Source organism: Ambystoma mexicanum, chromosome 11 (assembly GCF_040938575.1).
Source record: "Ambystoma mexicanum isolate Mex_15411 chromosome 11, UKY_AmexF1_1, whole genome shotgun sequence".
Lineage (NCBI taxonomy): Eukaryota > Metazoa > Chordata > Amphibia > Caudata > Ambystomatidae > Ambystoma > Ambystoma mexicanum.
The window spans coordinates 1,131,673,666-1,131,696,421 of NC_090934.1; positions in this window are offsets into that span (position 1 = coordinate 1,131,673,666).

Consider the following 22,756-nt stretch of genomic DNA (forward strand, 5'->3'; position numbering starts at 1 on the left):
TACCTTCGAAGGCATGATCAATCTGGTCATGCTGGAACACATTTTTGCTTCTTCTTCCCCGGAGCTTAAGCAGCATTTGGCCGATTCGAAGGAGATAGATCCTAAGAAGCTGGCCATTGCAGCAGACTTATGGGTGTCACATCGAGTGTCCCATAAGGACAAAACTCATCCTGGTAAGCAGGAGGAAGGGAAAAAGTCCAAAGATATGGAGGGTGGGGAATCTGCTAAATCTTCTTCCCATAAGGGCCACAAAAAGAAAAATAAGGGTAAGCCATACGAGAACTCACAGGGTAGCGGAGGTTCGCCTCCGAAACAGAACTCTGGTTATAATAAGCCTCCCTACGTAAACAGACCCAATGGGGCTTGTTTTTCTTGTGGAGCAACTGACCATGTGAAGGGGGATCCCCGGTGTAAGGTTAAACCTTTGGGGGTCCACTCCGCTAATCTGGCCTTCTCCTCCTACGAGGAAGAAGAGATTACAGGAGCATCCTTCTCCTCAGACTCATTTCCCAGCGGAATAGAGGCTGAGGTAGTTTTAGTGTCCCTGGGTTCCTGGGAGCCTAAAGTCGCAGAGGCGTATGCTAGGATTCCGGATAATACCAAGCACTACTTTAAAGACAGTGTGCTGATCAATGGAGTGGATACTCCAGCTCTTAGGGATAGTGGGTGCAGTCGAACTGTAGTGGATTCTACCTTGGTAGACTCAGAGGAAGTTGCCAGAGCTACTCTGATGCCCACTAAGTTGGCTGACGGCCCCCTCCGTATGTTTCCCGTGATCCCTGTTAATCTAACTTTAAATGGTACAGCAGTTAGGATTCCAGTGAGCATTCAGAGAAACGTCCCGGGAAAGGTCTTGTTGGGCAATGATCTCAGAGCTCTAGGGCTCGTAGGAGACACTGCCGAAAGACCCTACACACGGTCTCAAGCACGGGCAGCATTGGCCAAGTCCAATACGCCGCCCCAGCCGAAGGGGAAACCCAAGGCGAAAGGAGTCAACAAGTCCCGACGGGGGAAAGAGAATATTCCCCCGAGCTCGCCTACCACTGCGGTGGAGGGAGTTGGTCAATCGCCCGAGCCTGACGAGGAGGTGGCGATGCCTGAAGTGTTCGACCCCAACGACCATCCTGAACTAAAAGACTTGTTAGTTGAAGGAGGTCCTGATAGGGACGACTTCAGTAAGGGCCAACGTGAGTGCCCATCTCTGGAAGGCCTAAGGAGACAGGCCTGCTCCCAGCTTGAGGGTGAACCTCCTGGGAAGCATCGGATTTATTGGGAAGGTGGACTCCTGTACAGTGAGCCCACAGGGTCTACAGAAGGAGACCATAGGAGGTTGGTGGTTCCCCTTGCTGTTAGACCCTTCCTCCTGCAGTTGGCGCATGAAGTTCCCCTTGCTGGTCACCTTGGAATGAAGAGGACCAAGCAAAGGTTATCTATGCACTTCTACTGGCCCAAGATGGGGGTGCAAGTAGAAAGTCACTGCAGGAGTTGTGCCTCCTGCCAGTTGTCTGGTAAGGTTGGCGCGACAATCCAAGCTCCATTGGTACCGCTCCCAGTTGTGGGGGTACCATTTGAAAGGGTAGGGATCGACATCGTTGGTCCCCTTGACCCGCAAACATCCTCAGGCAATAGGTTTATCCTGGTGCTGGTCGACCATGCAACCAGGTATCCTGAGGCCATCCCATTAAAGACTGTAACTGCCAAGTCAGTTGCAAAAGCTTTACTCGGCATATTTACTAGGGTTGGCTTCCCTAAAGAAGTTGTGTCAGATCGTGGCAGCAACTTTATGTCGAAGTATATGCAGGCTATGTGGAAAGAATGTGGGGTCACCTACAAGTTCTCTTCTGCATACCACCCCCAGACCAATGGTCTGGTGGAGCGTTTCAACAGAACGCTAAAGAGCATGATTGGGGCTCTGGAGGAGCCCCAGAGAAGAAAATGGGATCTTCTTTTACCATGCCTACTGTTTGCCTACCGAGAGGTACCACAGGAGGGTGTTGGCTTCAGCCCCTTCGAACTTCTGTTCGGTCATCCCGTACGGGGACCCTTAGCCATCGTCAAAGAGGGATGGGAGATGCCCACTCCCCCTGTTACTACCAATGTAGTTGACTATGTGCTAGGGCTCAGAAAACGGATGGTACTCCTGATGGGCTTGGCTAGTGAAAAGTTGAAGGCAGGACAAGCGCTGGTGAAACATTGGTACGACCAGAAAGCTTCCTTAATTCACTTTACCCCTGGTCAGCAAGTCCTGATCATGAACCCTATAAGGCCTCGCGCTTTACAGGACAAATGGTCAGGCCCTTACACAGTGGTGGAGCCCCTGGGTGAGGTGAACTATTTAGTGGACCTTGGAAGGCCTGGACAGGCTCCAAAAGTGTTCCACGTAAATAGGCTGAAGGCTTTCGTCCCAAGAGTCGAAATCGCAGCACTGCTACTGGCGTCAGACGTTGAGGAAGAGGAGTCAGAACCTCTTCCCGACCTGTTCCAAAGCGGTCCTTCAGATAGCTCCGTTGAGGGTGTCCGAGTGGCCCCTCACCTGACTTCTGATCAGCAGGCTGAGGTGAAAAGTTTGCTTAGGCAGTTTTCCCCCCTGTTTTCACAGTCGCCTGGTTTGACACCTTGGTGCAAACATAACATTGACACAGGAGACAGTGTACCTACCAAAAGTAGGGGATACAGGATGTCGGATAAAGTACGGTCTTATATTAAGACCGAGGTCAACAAGATGTTAGACCTTGGGGTGATTGAACCCTCTAGTAGTCCTTGGTCCAGTCCTGTGGTATTGGTTCCAAAGGCAGGCACTTCTGAATTGAGGTTCTGCGTGGATTACAGGGCTCTGAATGCTGTCACCAAGACAGACGCTCACCCCTTGCCTCGAACTGACGAGCTGGTGGATACCTTGGGTGCCTCCAAGTACCTCAGCACGTTTGACCTGACTGCGGGCTATTGGCAAATAGCTTTAGCAGAACATGCCAAGGAGAAGACAGCATTTTCAACTCCCGACGGGCTTTACCAATTCCGGGTAATGCCGTTCGGATTGAAGAATGCACCCGCCACTTTCCAGAGGCTTGTGAATCATGTGTTGAATGGGTTGGACGAATTCTGTCTTGCATATCTGGACGATATAGCAGTTTTCAGTGCCACCTGGGAAGACCATGTGAAACACCTCGGGATTGTGCTCCAGGCTCTTCAGAAAGCCCACTTGACCATAAAGGCGAGTAAATGCCAGATTGGACAAGGCTCAGTGGTTTACCTTGGGCATGAAGTAGGTGGAGGAAGGATACAGCCTCTCCCCAGTAAAGTACAAGCAGTACAAGACTGGCCTACCCCCACTACACAAACCCAAGTGAGAGCCTTCTTAGGACTCACGGGTTATTACCGCAATTTTATGGCAGACTATGGCACCATAGCTGCTCCTCTGACTGCCCTCACAACTCCGAAGAAACCCAAGAAGGTAACTTGGACTGACGAGTGTGAGAAGGCCTTCAATGGCTTAAAAGACTCCTTGTGCCAGGCCCCTGTGCTCAGGGCCCCTGATTATCAAAGACCTTTTATCGTGCAGACGGATGCCTCTGACACTGGGATAGGAGCTGTACTATCACAAGTAGATGAGAAGGGTAAGGAACACCCTATCGGTTTTATTAGTCGCCAGCTTAAGGACAGAGAGCTCAGATGGTCCACGGTAGAGAAAGAATGTTTCTCTGTTGTGTGGGCCCTAAGGAAGCTGCGGCCCTACCTCTATGGGACCCACTTCACTGTGCAGACTGACCATAAGCCGTTAAAGTGGCTAATGAACATGAAGGGGGAGAATCCAAAGTTGCTTAGGTGGTCCATAAGTCTACAAGGCTTCGACTTCACTATTGAGCATAGGCCAGGTGTCCAACATAGCAATGCTGATGGGTTGTCCAGAATGTTTTACCGACCTGAACAAGAGACTCATCCAGGGGTGGATTAGTTCCCCCTGTCCATAGTCTGGGAGGGGCGAGTGTTAGGAAAGATTTCGTTATTGTAGGGAACTTTCCTTCCATGTGGCAACCCCTAAACTTTTTGCTATTGTTTTCAACCTGTTTTCTTGACTTTGCCAGAGAAGTGCAGCCTTCTGCCGTACTCCTCTGGGCTTTCGCTCCTTTCTTACGGGGAAACTGACATGCCCTTAAGACAGTCAGTACCGGGGAACGCTGTTTCCCGTAGTTTCTTTTATCGTGTCGCCATTTTAGTGCAACACGACACAAGAGGGCACTGTAAGCTAAGTTACAGCTCTCTTGGGTCTCTAGCCTTCTACAGACCCTAGACACTCTTGTAGGATGGTTTTTGGATCGGTGCAAGTCATTCAGGGACTGGGCTGGTGGCAGCGATCATTTGGTTTATTTTGAGCTCCTTTTGCCGTTCTGAGCACCTTTTTGCCGCGAACACAAAAGGGTGGCCCGGCTACCCAAAATGGCCGGACCACGAGGCTCCTTTGTCTCGTCCACTGTCCGTCTTGCTCCCTTTACCTTCCCCCGGGTCAGGCGACCCGGGGCCTTCCTTATTTGGGCATGTAGTTTCCCGCGAAACACGGTTGCTTTCGCGGGCTTCTACATGTCGTTTGAGTGCCCCCAGGATGTGGGCTGGGCTGTCTGGTCCCAATACACATCCTGGGTGCCAGAGAGTCTAGGGTGGTGTGAATGCCTGGGACCACTGTGGTCCGTGATTGGTCCACGTATGGTATGTGTGTTGATGAGCGGATCTCCCATTGGCTCCCCTCCGTTTTGGCGCGAAGGGAACCGTGGATAAGAGGGAGCTGGAAACACCACTACCATGTCGATCTCCTGAGTTCTTACGAACCCAGGGATACAGGAGCCAAGTATCCTGCGAACACGAGGCTGGACCGAGGAATCGCTGGTGACCCCCTGAAGAACTTCTGCTCCTCATTGCTGTCGTCCGGTGAAGCCCTGTCCACCTAAGATCGAACAAGAAGGCCTGTACTGGCGCTTCGACCTATTGGAATAGCAGGACCAGCTATTCCCGGCACCTTCATCAACTCCTGCCGTAAGCCTTCGGAAGTGTCTCTGGGCCATCCAGTTGACTGACCAGCTTACTAAGGAGTCCTGCTCTGTAATCGCCGACAGGTTGGGTGGTATTCTGAGTCCGGGGCACGCTCACACGCTTCGTTTGCTTAGCAACCCTAAGCTAGAGGTGAACGGTGCTCGTTTGGCTTGAATACACCCGGCCGTTCCGTTGCCCTGCCGTGGCGACAAAACTGTGCAGGATTCTTCGATCGGGACGTCTTTTTACTCTGGACGACGACGAGACGTTCCCTGCTCTTCAGAACCTGCCAGAAGCTGCATCTATCGAGGAGAAGCTCGGGCCTGCTTGCTTCGGGGACCGGTGAGTAGATTAGCTAGGATCTGGTCGCCCTCCTGCAGTGCCCCTTGCTTTTCCCCGCTGTAAATACAGCACCCCTTGTCCGTACTCGCGCCCTGCTTCTGCCTCACAGTGGAGGCTGCGCTAGAGTCGCGGACCGTGTTCTCCTTCATTAGGGCACCCTACAGAGCTGTCCAACGTCCTCCGAAGAGCTTCACCTTCTGCCCATTGGCACCGGCGTGTGCAGGTACTTTTGAGCGCTAGGCTCCACTCTTCGTAGGGATTGGACTACCATCTAGTTAGGGGCCTCAGAAGGCGGACATATCACACGCATTGGTTCGCACTGCCTGTTTTCCTTCCCCTGCAGGTGGATAACATATTTCGTGCTGCTAATGCTGTGAAACTGTGTATTCTGTATATATATTGGGTGGATAGTGTATGTGTTGGTTTAATATCGTTGTATATTGCTGCTTTTACTGTGGTTATTAGTTTCAAGGCCTTATAATAAATGTGTATCTATTTTTGATATAAACAACTGTTTGGAGTAGTTTGTAAGCGCTCTTGCTTTGTGTGCTCACTGCGGGCTTTCAGTCACCCTCACCCCTCTTGAGACCTAGTCTTGACCGCCGCGATCGCTACCTTGATTGGTCTGGCTTGTCCAGAGGTTACCCTGTTCCAAGTAATTAGGTTGGCCTTCTGAACTTCTGCGCCACCAGGACAGAGTTCAGAAATCCGTCTTAACAGCGAGTACGGAAAGGAGTGCTGTTTTGACACAGCGGGGAAAAGCTATGGGCTCCTGCAGGAGGGCGACCAGTTCCTAGCTATGCTACTCACCGGTCCCCGATGCAAGCAGACCCAGGCTTCTCCGCGTCAGTTTCAGTCGCTGGCAGGTTTAGGAGAGCAGGGGACGTCTCGTCGTCGTGTTGAGTCTGCAGCAGCAGAGTTGGGTAGAAGACGTCCCAAACGAAGTGGACCCGCACAGATTGTTACCACAGCAGGGCAACGGAGCGGCCGTGTGTATCTGAGCCAAATGTACACTACTCACTTCAGACCTGGGAACGCCAAGTGTACGAATCGTGTGAGAGTGACAAGGACTCGAAATACTACACAACCTGGCGGCGGTTACAGAGCAAGACTCCTGTGTAGGCTGGTCAGTCTGATGGATGGCCCAGAGACGCTTCCGAAGGCTTACGAGCAGGAGATGGTGAAGATGCCGAGAATAGCTGTTCCCGCTATTCCAAGGGTCGAAGTACCAGTACAGGCCTTCTGGTTCGATCAAAGGTAAAAAGGGTTTCACAAGGCGACAGCAGTGCAGAGGAGCAGTCCTTCAGCGGGTCACCAGCGATTCCTCGGTTCAGCCTCTTGGTTGCAGGATACTTGGCTTCTGTATTCCTTTGTTCGTGAGAACTCAGGAGATCGACATGGTAGTGGTGTTTCCAGCCCCCTCTTATCCACGGGTCCCTTCGCGCCAAAACGGAGGGGACCCAATGGGAGATCCGCTCATCAACACTCACACCATTCGTGGACCTATCATGGACCACGGTGGTCCCAGGCATTCACACCACCCTAGACTCTCTGGCACCCAGGATGTGTATTGGGACCAGACATCCCAGCCCACATCCTGGAGGCACACACAAGGCCTGTAGAAGCCCACGAAAGCATCCGTGTTTCGCGGGAAAGTACATGCCCAAATAAGGAAGGCCCCGGGTCGGCTCGACCTAGGGAAGGTGAAGGGAGCAAGACGGTCAGCGGACAGGACAAAGGAGCCTCGTGGTCTGGCCATTTTGGGAGCCAGGCCACCATTTTGGGCTAAGCGCGAAAAACGCGCTTAAAACGCCAAAAGGAGCCCAAAACACAAGAAACGATCGCTGCCACCATTCCCGTCCGTGAATCACTTGCACCGATCAGTTACAATCCTAAAAGAGTATCTAGGGCCTGTAGAAGGCTAGAGACCCAAGAGAGCAGTAACTTAGCTTACAGTGCCCTCTTGTGTCATGTTGCACGAAAGCCGCAACATGATAAAAGAAACTACGGAAAACAGCGTTTCCCGGTACTGACTGTCTTAAGGGCATGTCAGTTTCCCCGTAAGAATGGAGCGAAAGCCCAGAGGAGTGTGGCAGAAGGCTGCACTTCTCTGGCAAAATCGAGAACAAGGTGAAAAACAACAGTAAAAAGTTTAGGGGTTGCCACATGGAAGGAAAATTACCCACAATTACGAAATCTTTCCTAACAAGACTCTTCCTATAGCATGAGATGTGATATCCAACTCCTTCCCATCCTAATCCTGAGACCCTTCCTATAGCATGAGATGTGATATCTCAATGCTTCTAATACCAAACCTGAGGCCCTTCCTATAGCATGAGATGTGATCCAACTCCTTCCCATTCCAAACATGAGACTCTTCCTATAGCATGAGATGTGATATCCAACTCCTTCCCATTCTAATCCTGAGACCCTTCCTATAGCATGGGATGTGATATCTCAATGCTTCTAATATCAAACATGAGACCCTTCCTATAACATGAGATGTGATATCCAACTGCTTCCCATTCCAAACCTGAGACCCTTCCTATAGCATGAGATGTGATTTCTCAATGCTTCTAATACCAAACCTGAGACCCTTCCTATAGCATGAAATGTGATAGCCAACGCCATCCCATTCCAAACCTGAGACCCTTCCTGTAGCATGAGATGTGATATCCAACTCGTTCCCATTCCAACCCTGAGACCCTTCCTATAGCATGAGATGTGATATCTCAATGCATCTAATACCAAACCTGAGACCCTTCGTATAGCATGAGATGTGATATCCAACTCCTTCCCATTCCAAACATGAGACTCTTCCTATAGCATGAGATGTGATATCCAACTCCTTCCCATTCTAATCCTGAGACCCTTACTATAGCATGAGATGTGATATCTCAATGCTTCTAATACCAAACATGAGACCCTTCCTATAACATGAGATGTGATATCCAACTGCTTCCCACTCCAAACCTGAGACCCTTCCTATAGCATGAGATGTGATATCTCAATGCTTCTAATACCAAACCTGAGACCGTTCCTATAGCATGAAATGTGATAGCCAACGCCATCCCATTCCAAACCTGAGACCCTTCGTGTTGAATGAGATGTGATATCCAACTCGTTCCCATTCGAACCCTGAGACCCTTCCTATAGCATGAGATGTGATATCTCAATGCATCTAATACCAAACCTGAGACCCTTCCTATAGCATGAGATGTGATATCCAACTCCTTCCCATTCTAATCCTGAGACCCTTCCTATAGCATGAGATGTGATATCTCAATGCTTCTAATACCAAACCTGAGACCCTTCCTATAAGATGAGATGTGATATCCAACTCCTTCCAATTCCAAACCTGAGATCCTTCCTATAGCATGAGATGTGATATCCAACTCCTTCCCATTGCAAACCAGAGACCCGTCCTGTAGCATGAGATATGATATCCAATTCCTTCCCATTCCAACCCTGAGACCCTTCCTGTAGCATGAGATGTGATATCCAACCTCTTCCCATTCCAAACCTGAGACCCTTCCTATAGCATAAAATGTGATATCCAATTCCTTCAAATTCCAAACCTGAGACCCTTCCTATAGCATGAGATGTGATATCTCAATGCTTCTAATACCAAACCTGAGACCCTTCCTATAACATGAGATTTGATATCCAACTCCTTCCCATTCCAATACTGAAACCCTTCCTATAGCATGAGATGTGATATCTCAATGCTTCTAATACCAAACCTGACACCCTTCCTTTAACATGAGATGTGATATCCAACTCCTTCCCATTCCAAACCTGAGACCCTTCCTGTTGCATGAGATGTGATATCGAACTCCTTCCCATTCCGATTCTGAGTCTATTCCTATAACATGAGATGTGATATTCAACTCTCTCCTATTCCAAACCTGAGACCCTTCCTATAGCATGATATGTGATATTCAGCTCCTTCCCATTCCAGCCCTGAGACCCTTCCAATAGCATCAGATGTGGTATCCAACTCCTTCCCATTACAAACCTGAGATCCTACCAGTAGCATGAGATTTGATATCTCAATGCTTCTAATACCAAACCCGAGACTCTTCCTATAAAATGAGATGTGATATCCAACTCCTTCCCATTCCAAAACTGCGACCCATCCTATAGCATGAGATGTGATATCCAACTCCTTCCCATTCCTAACCAGAGACCCTTCCTGTAGCTTGAGATGTGATATCTTAATGCATCTAATGCCAAACATGAGACCCTTCCTATTGCATGAGATGTGATATCCAACTTCTTCCCATTGCAAACCAGAGACCCTTCCTGTAGCATGAAATATGATATCCAACTCCTTCCCATTCCAACCCTGAGACCCTTCCTAGATCCTTCCTATAGCATGAGATGTGATATCCAATTCCTTCCCATTCCAAACCTGAGACCCTTCCTATAGCATGTGATGTGATATCTCAATGCCTCTAATACCAAACCTGAGACCGTTCCTATAAGATGAGATGTTATATTCAACTCCTTCCCATTCCAAACCTGAGACCCTTCTTATAGCATGAGATGTGATATCCAACTCCTTCCCATTCCGATCCTAAATCCTTTTTTATAGCCTGAGATGTGATATCTCAATGCTTCTAATAGCAAACCTGAGGCCATTCCCATAGCATTAGATATGATATCCAATTCCTTCCCATTCCAACCCTGAGACCCTTCCTATAGCACGATATGTGATATCCAACCCCTTCCCATTCCAAACCTGAGACCCTTCCTATAGCATGAGATGTGCTATCCAATTCCTTCCCATTCCAAACCTGAGACCCATCCTACAGCATGAGATTTGATATCTCAATGCTTCTAATACCAAGCCTGAGACCCTTCCTATAACATGAGATGTGATATCCAACTCCTTCCCATTCCAAACCTGAGACCCTTCTTATAGCATGAGATGTGATATCCAACTCCTTCCCATTCCAATCCTGAGACCCTTCCTATAGCATGAGATGTGATATCCCACTGCTTCTAATACCAAACCTGAGAGCCTTCCTATAGCATGAGAAGTGATATCCAACTCCTTCGATTCCAAACCTGAGACTCTTCCTATAGCATGAGATGTGATATCCAACTCCTTCCCATTCCAATTCTGAGACCCTTCCTATAGCATGAGATGTGATATCTGAATTCTTCGAATACCAAACCTGAGACCCCTCCTATAACATGAGATGTGATATCCAACTCCTTCCCATTCCAAACATGAGACCCTTCCTATAGCATGAGATGTGATATCGAACTCCTTCCCATTCCAATCCTGAGACCCTTCCTCTAGCATGAGATGTGATATCTCAGTGCTTTTAATACCAAAACTGAGGCCCTTCCCATAGCATGAGATGTGGTATCCAACTCCTTCCCATTACAAACCTGAGATCCTACCTGTAGCATGCGATTTGATATCTGACTTCTTGCTATTCCTAACCTGAGATACATCTTGTACCATGAGATTTGATATCCGACTCCTTCTCATTCCAATCCTGAGACCCTTCCTATAGCATGAGATGTGATATCTCAATCCTTCTAATATCAAACCTGAGACCCTTCCTATAACATGAGATGTGATATCCAATCCCTTCCCATTCCAAACCTGAGACCCTTCATATAGCATGAGATGTGATATCTCAATGCTTCTAATACCAAACCTGAGACCCTTCCTATAGCATGAAATGTGATAGCCAACTCCATCCCATTCCAAACCTGAGATCCCTCCGGTAGCATGGGATGTGATGTCCAACTCGTTCCCATTCCAACCCTGAGACCCTTCCTATAGCATGAGATGTGATATCTCAATGCTTCTAATACCAAACCTGAGACCCTTCCTATAGCATGAGATGTGATAGCCAACTCCTTCCCATTCCAAACATGAGACTCTTCCTATAGCATGAGATGTGATATCCAACTCCTTCCCATTCTAATCCTGAGACCCTTCCTATAGCATGAGATGTGATATCTCAATGCTTCTAATACCAAACATGAGACCCTTCCTATAACATGAGATGTGATATCCAACTGCTTCCCATTCCAAACCTGAGACCCTTCCTATAGCATGAGATGTGATATCCAACTCCTTCTCATTCCAAACCTGAGACCCTTCCTATAGCAAGAAATGTGATATTCAACTCCTTCCCATTCCAAGCCTGAGACCCTTCCTATAACATGAGATGTGATATCTCAATGCTTCTAATACCAAACCTGAGACCCTTCCTATAGCATGAAATATGATAGCCAACTCCATCCCATTCCAAACCTGAGACCCTTCCTGTAGCATGAGATGCGATATCCAACTCGTTCCCATTCCAACCCTGAGACCCTTCCTATAGCATGAGATGTGATATCTCAATGCATCTAATACCAAACCTGAGACCCTTCCTATAGCATGGGATGTGATATCCAACTCTTTCCCATTCCAAACATGAGACTCTTCCTATAGCATGAGATGTGATATCCAACTCCTTCCCATTCTAATCCTGAGACCCTTCCTATAGCATGAGATGTGATATCTCAATGCTTCTAATACCAAACCTGAGACCCTTCCTATAACATGAGATGTGATATCCAACTCCTTCCAATTCCAAACCTGAGATCCTTCCTATAGCATGAGATGTGATATCCGACTCCTTCCCATTGCAAACCAGAGACCCTTCCTGTAGCATGAGATATGATATCCAACTCCTTCCCATTCCAATCCTGAGACCCTTCCTATAGCATGAGATGTGATATCCCACTGCTTCTAATACCAAACCTGAGACCCTTCCTTAAGCATGAGATGTGACATCCAACTCCTTCCCATTCCAAACATGATTCTCTTCCTATAGCATGAGATGTGATATCCAACTCCTTCCCATTCTAATCCTGAGACCCTTCCTATAGCATGAGATGTGATATCTCAATGCTTCTAATACCAAACCTGAGGCCCTTCCTATAGCATGAGATGTGATATCCAACTCCTTCCCATTCCAAACATGAGACTCTTCCTATAGCATGAGATGTGATATCCAACTCCTTCCCATTCTAATCCTGAGACCCTTCCTATAGCATGAGATGTGATATCTCAATGCTTCTAATACCAAACATGAGACCCTTAATATAACATGAGATGTGATATCCAACTGCTTCCCATTCCAAACCTGAGACCCCTCCTATAGCATGAGATGTGATATCTCAATGCTTCTAATACCAAACCTGAGACCCTTCCTATAGCATGAAATGTGATAGCCAACGCCATCCCATTCCAAACCTGAGACCCTTCCTATAGCATGAGATGTGATATCCAACTCCTTCCCATTCCAAACATGAGACTCTTCCTATAGCATGAGATGTGATATCCAACTCCTTCCCATTCTAATCCTGAGACCCTTCCTATAGCATGAGATGTGATATCTCAATGCTTCTAATACCAAACCTGAGACCCTTCCTATAACATGAGATGTGATATCCAACTCCTTCCAATTCCAAACCTGAGATCCTTCCTATAGCATGAGATGTGATATCCAACTCCTTCCCATTGCAAACCAGAGACCCTTCCTGTAGCATGAGATAATATATCCAATTCCTTCCCATTCCAACCCTGAGACCCTTCCTATAGCATGAGATGTGATATCCAACCCCTTCCCATCCAAACCTGAGACCCTTCCTATAGCATAAGATGTGATATCCAATTCCTTCAAATTCCAAACCTGAGACCCTTCCTATAGCATGAGATGTGATATCTCAATGCTTCTAATACCAAACCTGAGACCCTTCCTATAACATGAGATTTGATATCCAACTCCTTCCCATTCCAAACCTGAGACCCTTCCTATAGCATGAGATGTGATATCCAACTCCTTCCCATTCCAAACCTGAGACCCTTCTTATAGCATGAGATGTGATATCCAACTCCTTCCCATTCCAAACATGAGACCCTTCCTACAGCATGAGATGTGATATCCAACTCCTTCCCATTCCAATCCTGAGACCCTTCCTATAGCATGAGATGTGATATCTCAATGCTTCTAATACCAATCCTGACACCCTTCCTTTAACATGAGATGTGATATCCAACTCCTTCCCATTCCAAACCTGAGACCCTTCCTATAGCATGAGATGTGATATCCAACTCCTTCCCATTCCAAACCTGAGACCCTTCTTATAGCATGAGATGTGATATCCAACTCCTTCCCATTCCAAACGTGAGACCCTTCCTACAGCATGACATGTGATATCCAACTCCTTCCCATTCCAATCCTGAGACCCTTCCTATAGCATGAGATGTGATATCTCAATGCTTCTAATACCAAACCTGACACCCTTCCTGTATCATGAGATGTGATATCCAACTCCTTCCCATTCCGATCCTGAGTCTATTCCTATAGCGTGAGATGTGATATTCAACTCTTTCCTATTCCAAGACTGAGACCCTTCCTATTGCATGAGATGTGATATTCAACTCCTTCCCATTCCAGCCCTGAGACCCTTCCTATAGCATCAGATGTGGCATCCAACTCCTTCCCATTACAAACCTGAGATCCTACCAGTAGCATGAGATTTGATATCTCAATGTTTCTAATACCAAACCCGAGACTCTTCCTATAAAATGAGATATGATATCCAACTCCTTCCCATTCCAAAACTGCGACCCTTCCTACAGCATGAGATGTGATATCCAACTCCTTCCCATTCCTAACCAGAGACCCTTCCTGTAGCTTGAGATGTGATATCTTAATGCATCTAATACCAAACCTGAGACCCTTCCTATAGCATGAGATGTGATATCCAACTCCTTCCCATTCCAAACATGAGACACTTCCTATAGCATGAGATGTGATATCCAACTCCTTCCCATTCCAATCCTGAGACCCTTCCTATAGCATGTGTATGTTATCTCAATGCTTCTAATTCCAAACCTGAGACCCTTCCTATAGAATGAGATGTGATATCCAACTCCTTCCCATTCCAAACCTGAGACCCTTCCTATAGCATGAGATGTGATATTCAACTCCTTCCCATTCCAAACATGAGACTCTTCCTATAGCATGAGATGTGATATCCAACTCCTTCCCATTCCAATCCTGAGACCCTTCCAATAGCATGTGTATGTTATCTCAATGCTTCCAATTACAAACCTGAGACCCTTCCTATAGCATGAGATGTGATATCCAACTTCTTCCCATTGCAAACCAGAGACCCTTCCTGTAGCATGAAATATGATATCCAACTCCTTCCCATTCCAACCCTGAGACCCTTCCTAGATCCTTCCTATAGCATGAGATGTGATATACAATTCCTTCCCATTCCAAACCTGAGACCCTTCCTATAATATGTGATGTGATATCTCAATGCCTCTAATACCAAACCTGAGACCCTTCCTATAAGATGAGATGTTATATCCAACTCCTTCGCATTCCAAACCTGAGACCCTTCCTATAGCATGAGATGTAATATCCAACTCCTTCCCATTCCAAACCTGAGACCCTTCTTATAGCATGAGATGTGATATCCAACTCCTTCCCATTCCGATCCTGAATCCTTTCTTATAGCATGAGATGTGATATCTCAATGCTTCTAATAGCAAACCTGAGGCCATTCCCATAGAATTAGATATGATATCCAATTCCTTCCCATTCCAACCCTGAGACCCCTCCTATAGCATGAGATGTGACATCCAACCCCTTCCCATTCCAGACCTGAGACCCTTCCTATAGCATAATATGTGATATCCAATTCCTTCAAATTCCAAACCTGAGACCCTTCCTATAGCATGAGATGTAATATCCAACTCCTTCCCATTCCAAACCTGAGACCCTTCTTATAGCATGAGATGTGATATCCAACTCCTTCCCATTCCGATCCTGAATCCTTTCTTATAGCATGAGATGTGATATCTCAATGCTTCTAATAGCAAACCTGAGGCCATTCCCATAGCATTAGATATGATATCCAATTCCTTCCCATTCCAACCCTGAGACCCCTCCTATAGCATGAGATGTGACATCCAACCCCTTCCCATTCCAGACCTGAGACCCTTCCTATAGCATAAGATGTGATATCCAATTCCTTCAAATTCCAAACCTGAGACTCTTCCTATAGCATGAGATGTGATATCTCAATGCTTCTAATACCAAACCTGAGACCCTTCCTATAACATGAGATGTGATATCCAACTCCTTCCCAATCCAAACCTGAGACCCTTCCTATAGCATGAGATGTGATATCCAACTCCTTCCCATTCCAAACCTGAGACCCTTCTTATAGCATGAGATGTGATATCCAACTCCTTCCCATTCCAAACATGAGACCCTTCCTACAGCATGAGATGTGATATCCAACTCCTTCCCATTCCAATCCTGAGACCCTTCCTATAGCATGAGATGTGATATCTCAATGCTTCTAATACCAAACCTGACACCCTTCCTTTAACATGAGATGTGATATCCAACTCCTTCCCATTCCAAACCTGAGACCCTTCCTATAGCATGAGATGTGATATCCAACTCCTTCCCATTCCAAACCTGAGACCCTTCTTATAGCATGAGATGTGATATCCAAATCCTTCCCATTCCAAACATGAGACCCTTCCTACAGCATGACATGTGATATCCAACTGCTTCCCATTCCAATCCAGAGACCCTTCCTATAGCATGAGATGTGATATCTCAATGCTTCTAATACCAAACCTGACACCCTTCCTGTTGCATGAGATGTGATATCCAACTCCTTCCCATTCCGATCCTGAGTCTATTCCTATAGCATGAGATGTGATATTCAACTCTTTCCTATTCCAAGACTGAGTCCCTTCCTATAGCATGAGATGTGATATTCAACTCCTTCCCATTCCAGCCCTGAGACCCTTCCTATAGCATCAGATGTGGTATCCAACTCCTTCCCATTACAAACCTGAGATCCTACCAGTAGCATGAGATTTGATATCTCAATGCTTCTAATACCAAACCCGAGACTCTTCCTATAAAATGAGATGTGACATCCAACTCCTTCCCATTCCAAAACTGCGACCCTTCCTACAGCATGAGATGTGATATCCAACTCCTTCCCATTCCTAACCAGAGACCCTTCCTGTAGCCTAAGATGTGATATCTTAATGCATCTAATACCAAACCTGAAACCCTTCCTATAGCATGAGATGTGATATTCAACTCCTTCCCATTCCAAACATGAGACTCTTCCTATAGCATGAGATGTGATATCCAACTCCTTCCCATTCCAATCCTGAGACCCTTCCTATAGCATGTGTATGTTATCTCAATGCTTCTAATTCCAAACCTGAGACCCTTCCTATAGCATGAGATGTGATATCCAACTCCTTCCCATTCCAAACCTGAGACCCTTCCTATAGCATGAGATGTGATATCCAACTCCTTCCCATTCCAAACATGAGACTCTTCCTATAGCATGAGATGTGATATCCAACTCCTTCCCATTCCAATCCTGAGACCCTTCCAATAGCATGTGTATGTTATCTCAATGCTTCTAATTCCAAACCTGAGACCCTTCCTATAGAATCAGATGTGATATCCAACTTCTTCCCATTGCAAACCAGAGACCCTTCCTGTAGCATGAAATATGATATCCAACTCCTTCCCATTCCAACCCTGAGACCCTTCCTAGATCCTTCCTATAGCATGAGATGTGATATCCAATTGCTTCCCATTCCAAACCTGAGACCCTTCCTATAGCATGTGATGTGATATCTCAATGCCTCTAATACCAAACCTGAGACCCTTCCTATAAGATGAGATGTTATATCCAACTCCTTCGCATTCCAAACCTGAGACCCTTCCTACAGCATGAGATGTGATATCCAACTCCTTCCCATTCCTAACCAGAGACCCTTCCTGTAGCCTGAGATGTGATATCTTAATGCATCTAATACCAAACCTGAAACCCTTCCTATAGCATGAGATGTGATATTCAACTCCTTCCCATTCCAAACATGAGACTCTTCCTATAGCATGAGATGTGATATCCAACTCCTTCCCATTCCAATCCTGAGACCCTTCCTATAGCATGTGTATGTTATCTCAATGCTTCTAATTCCAAACCTGAGACCCTTCCTATAGCATGAGATGTGATATCCAACTCCTTCCCATTCCAAACCTGAGACCCTTCCTATAGCATGAGATGTGATATCCAACTCCTTCCCATTCCAAACATGAGACTCTTCCTATAGCATGAGATGTGATATCCAACTCCTTCCCATTCCAATCCTGAGACCCTTCCAATAGCATGTGTATGTTATCTCAATGCTTCTAATTCCAAACCTGAGACCCTTCCTATAGAATCAGATGTGATATCCAACTTCTTCCCATTGCAAACCAGAGACCCTTCCTGTAGCATGAAATATGATATCCAACTCCTTCCCATTCCAACCCTGAGACCCTTCCTAGATCCTTCCTATAGCATGAGATGTAATATCCAACTCCTTCCCATTCCAAACCTGTGACCCTTCTTATAGCATGAGATGTGATATCCAACTCCTTCCCATTCTGATCCTGAATCCTTTCTTATAGCATGAGATGTGATATCTCAATGCTTCTAATAGCAAACCTGAGGCCGTTCCCATAGCATTAGATATGATATCCAATTACTTCCCATTCCAACTCTGAGACCCTTCCTATAGCACGGGATGTGATATCCAACCCCTTCCCATTCCCATTCCAAACCTGAGACCCTTCCTATAGCATGCGATGTGATATCCAATTCCTTCCCATTCCAAACCTGAGACCCTTCCTACAGCATGAGATTTGATATCTCAATGCTTCTAATAGCAGACCTGAGACCATTCCTATAACATGTGATGTGATATCCAACTCCTTCCCATTCCAAACCTGAGACCCTTCTTATAGCACGAGATGTGATATCCAACCCCTTCCCATTCCAAACCTGAGACCCTTCCTACAGCATGAGATGTGATATCTCAATGCTTCTAATACCAAACCAGAGACCCTTCCTACAGCATGAGATGTGATATCTCAATGCTTCTAATACCAAACCAGAGACCCTTCCTGTAGCATGAGATATGATATCCAACTCCTTTCCGTTTCAACCCTGAGACCCTTCCTATAGCATGAGATGTGATATCTCAATGATTCTAATACCGAACCCGAGCCCCTTCCTATAGCATGAGAAGTGATATCCAACTCCTTCGATTCCAAACCTGAGACTCTTCCTATAGCATGAGATGTGATATCCAACTCCTTCCCATTCCAATTCTGAGACCCTTCCTTTAGCATGAGATGTGATATCTGAATGCTTCTAATACCAAACATGAGATCCTTCCTATAACATGAGATGTGATATCCAACTCCTTCCCATTCCAAACCTGAGAACCTTCCTATAGCATGAGATGTGATATCCAAATTCTTCTCATTCCAAACCTGAGACCCTTCCTATAGCATGAGATGTGATATCCAACTCCTTCCCATTCTAATCCTGAGACCCTTCCTATAGCATGAGATGTGATATTTCAATGCTTCTAATACCAAACCTGAGACCCTTCCTATAGCATGAGATGTGATATCCAACTCCTTCCCATTCCAAACATGAGACTCTTCCTATAGCATGAGATGTGATATCCAACTCCTTCCCATTCTAATCCTGAGACCCTTCCTATAGCATGAGATGTGATATCCAAATCCTTCTCATTCCAAACCTGAGACCCTTCCTATAGCATGAGATGTGATATCCAACTCCTTCCCATTCCAAGCCTGAGACCCTTCCTATAACATGAGATGTGATATCTCAATGCTTCTAATACCAAACCTGAGACCCTTCCTATAGCATGAAATGTGATAGCCAACTCCATCCCATTCCAAACCTGAGATCCCTCCGGTAGCATGAGATGTGATGTCCAACTCGTTCCCATTCCAACCCTGAGACCCTTTCTATAGCATGAGATGTGATATCTCAATGCTTCTAATACCAAACCTGAGACCCTTCCTATAGCATGAGATGTGATATCCAACTCCTTCCCATTCTAATCCTGAGACCCTTCCTATAGCATGAGATTTGATATTTCAATGCTTCTAATACCAAACCTGAGACCCTTCCTATAGCATGAGATGTGTTATACAACTCCTTCCCATTCCAAACATGAGACTCTTCCTATAGCATGAGATGTGATATCCAACTCCTTCCCATTCTAATCCTGAGACCCTTCCTATAGCATGAGATGTGATATCTCAATGCTTCTAATACCAAACATGAGACCCTTCCTATAACATCGGATGTGATATCCAACTGCTTTCCATTCCAAACCTGAGACCCTTCCTATAGCATGAGATGTGATATCCAACTCCTTCTCATTCCAAACCTGAGACCCTTCCTATAGCATGAAATGTGATAGCCAACTCCATCCCATTCCAAACCTGAGACCCTTCCTGTAGCATGAGATGTGATATCCAACTTGTTCCCATTCCAACCCTGAGACGCTTCCTATAGCATGAGATGTGATATCTCAATGCATCTAATACCAAACCTGAGACCCTTCCTATAGCATGAGATGTGATATCCAACTCTTTCCCATTCCAAACATGAGACTCTTCCTATAGCATGAGATCTGATATCCAACTCCTTCCCATTCTAATCCTGAGACCCTTCCTATAGCATGAGATGTGATATCTCAATGCTTCTAATACCAAACCTGAGACCCTTCCTATAACATGAGATGTGATATCCATCTCCTTCCTATTCCAAACCTGAGATCCTTCCTATAGCATGAGATGTGATATCCAACTCCTTCCCATTGCAAACCAGAGACCCTTCCTGTAGCATGAGATATGATATCCAACTCCTTCCCATTCCAATCCTGAGACCCTTCCTATAACATGAGATGTGATATCCCACTGCTTCTAATACCAAACCTGAGACCCTTCCTATAGCATGAGATGTGACATCCAACTCCTTCCCATTCCAAACATGAGACTCTTCCTATAGCATGAGATGTGATATGCAACTCCTTCCCATTCTAATCCTGAGACCCTTCCTATAGCATGAGATGTGATATCTCAATGCTTCTAATACCAAACATGAGACCCTTCCTATAACATGAGATGTGATATCCAACTGCTTCCCATTCCAAACCTGAGACCCTTCCTATAGCATGAGATGTGATATCTCAATGCTTCTAATACCAAATCTGAGACCCTTCCTATAGCATGAGATGTGATATCCAACTCCTTCCCATTCTAATCCTGAGACCCTTCCTATAGCATGAGATGTGATATCTCAATGCTTCTAATACCAAACCTGAGGCCGTTCCTATAGCATGAGATGTGATATCCAACTCCTTCCCATTCCAAACATGAGACCCTTCCTATAGCATGAGATGTGATATCCAACTCCTTCCCATTCCAAACCTGAGACCCTTCTTATAGCATGAGATGTGATAGCCAACTCCTTCCCATTCCAAACACGAGACCCTTCCTACAGCATGAGATGTGATATCCAACTCCTTCCCATTCCAATCCTGAGACCCTTCCTATAGCATGAGATGTGATATCTCAATGCTTCTAATACCAAACCTGACACCCTTCCTTTAACATGAGATGTGATATCCAACTCCTTCCCATTCCAAACCTGAGACCCTTCCTATAGCATGAGATGTGATATTCAACTCTTTCCTATTCCAAGACTGAGTCCCTTCCTATAGCATGAGATGTGATATTCAACTCCTTCCCATTCCAGCCCTGAGACCCTTCCTATAGCATCAGATGTGGTATCCAACTCCTTCCCATTACAAACCTGAGATCCTACCAGTAGCATGAGATTTGATATCTCAATGCTTCTAATACCAAACCCGAGACTCTTCCTATAAAATGAGATGTGACATCCAACTCCTTCCCATTCCAAAACTGCGACCCTTCCTACAGCATGAGATGTGATATCCAACTCCTTCCCATTCCTAACCAGAGACCCTTCCTGTAGCCTGAGATGTGATATCTTAATGCATCTAATCCCAAACCTGAAACCCTTCCTATAGCATGAGATGTGATATTCAACTCCTTCCCATTCCAAACATGAGACTCTTCCTATAGCATGAGATGTGATATCCAACTCCTTCCCATTCCAATCCTGAGACCCTTCCTATAGCATGTGTATGTTATCTCAATGCTTCTAATTCCAAACCTGAGACCCTTCCTATAGCATGAGATGTGATATCCAACTCCTTCCCATTCCAAACCTGAGACCCTTCCTATAGCATGAGATGTGATATCCAACTCCTTCCCATTCCAAACATGAGACTCTTCCTATAGCATGAGATGTGATATCCAACTCCTTCCCATTCCAATCCTGAGACCCTTCCAATAGCATGTGTATGTTATCTCAATGCTTCTAATTCCAAACCTGAGACCCTTCCTATAGAATCAGATGTGATATCCAACTTCTTCCCATTGCAAACCAGAGACCCTTCCTGTAGCATGAAATATGATATCCAACTCCTTCCCATTCCAACCCTGAGACCCTTCCTAGATCCTTCCTATAGCATGAGATGTGATATCCAATTGCTTCCCATTCCAAACCTGAGACCCTTCCTATAGCATGTGATGTGATATCTCAATGCCTCTAATACCAAACCTGAGACCCTTCCTATAAGATGAGATGTTATATCCAACTCCTTCGCATTCCAAACCTGAGACCCTTCCTACAGCATGAGATGTGATATCCAACTCCTTCCCATTCCTAACCAGAGACCCTTCCTGTAGCCTGAGATGTGATATCTTAATGCATCTAATACCAAACCTGAAACCCTTCCTATAGCATGAGATGTGATATTCAACTCCTTCCCATTCCAAACATGAGACTCTTCCTATAGCATGAGATGTGATATCCAACTCCTTCCCATTCCAATCCTGAGACCCTTCCTATAGCATGTGTATGTTATCTCAATGCTTCTAATTCCAAACCTGAGACCCTTCCTATAGCATGAGATGTGATATCCAACTCCTTCCCATTCCAAACCTGAGACCCTTCCTATAGCATGAGATGTGATATCCAACTCCTTCCCATTCCAAACATGAGACTCTTCCTATAGCATGAGATGTGATATCCAACTCCTTCCCATTCCAATCCTGAGACCCTTCCAATAGCATGTGTATGTTATCTCAATGCTTCTAATTCCAAACCTGAGACCCTTCCTATAGAATCAGATGTGATATCCAACTTCTTCCCATTGCAAACCAGAGACCCTTCCTGTAGCATGAAATATGATATCCAACTCCTTCCCATTCCAACCCTGAGACCCTTCCTAGATCCTTCCTATAGCATGAGATGTAATATCCAACTCCTTCCCATTCCAAACCTGTGACCCTTCTTATAGCATGAGATGTGATATCCAACTCCTTCCCATTCTGATCCTGAA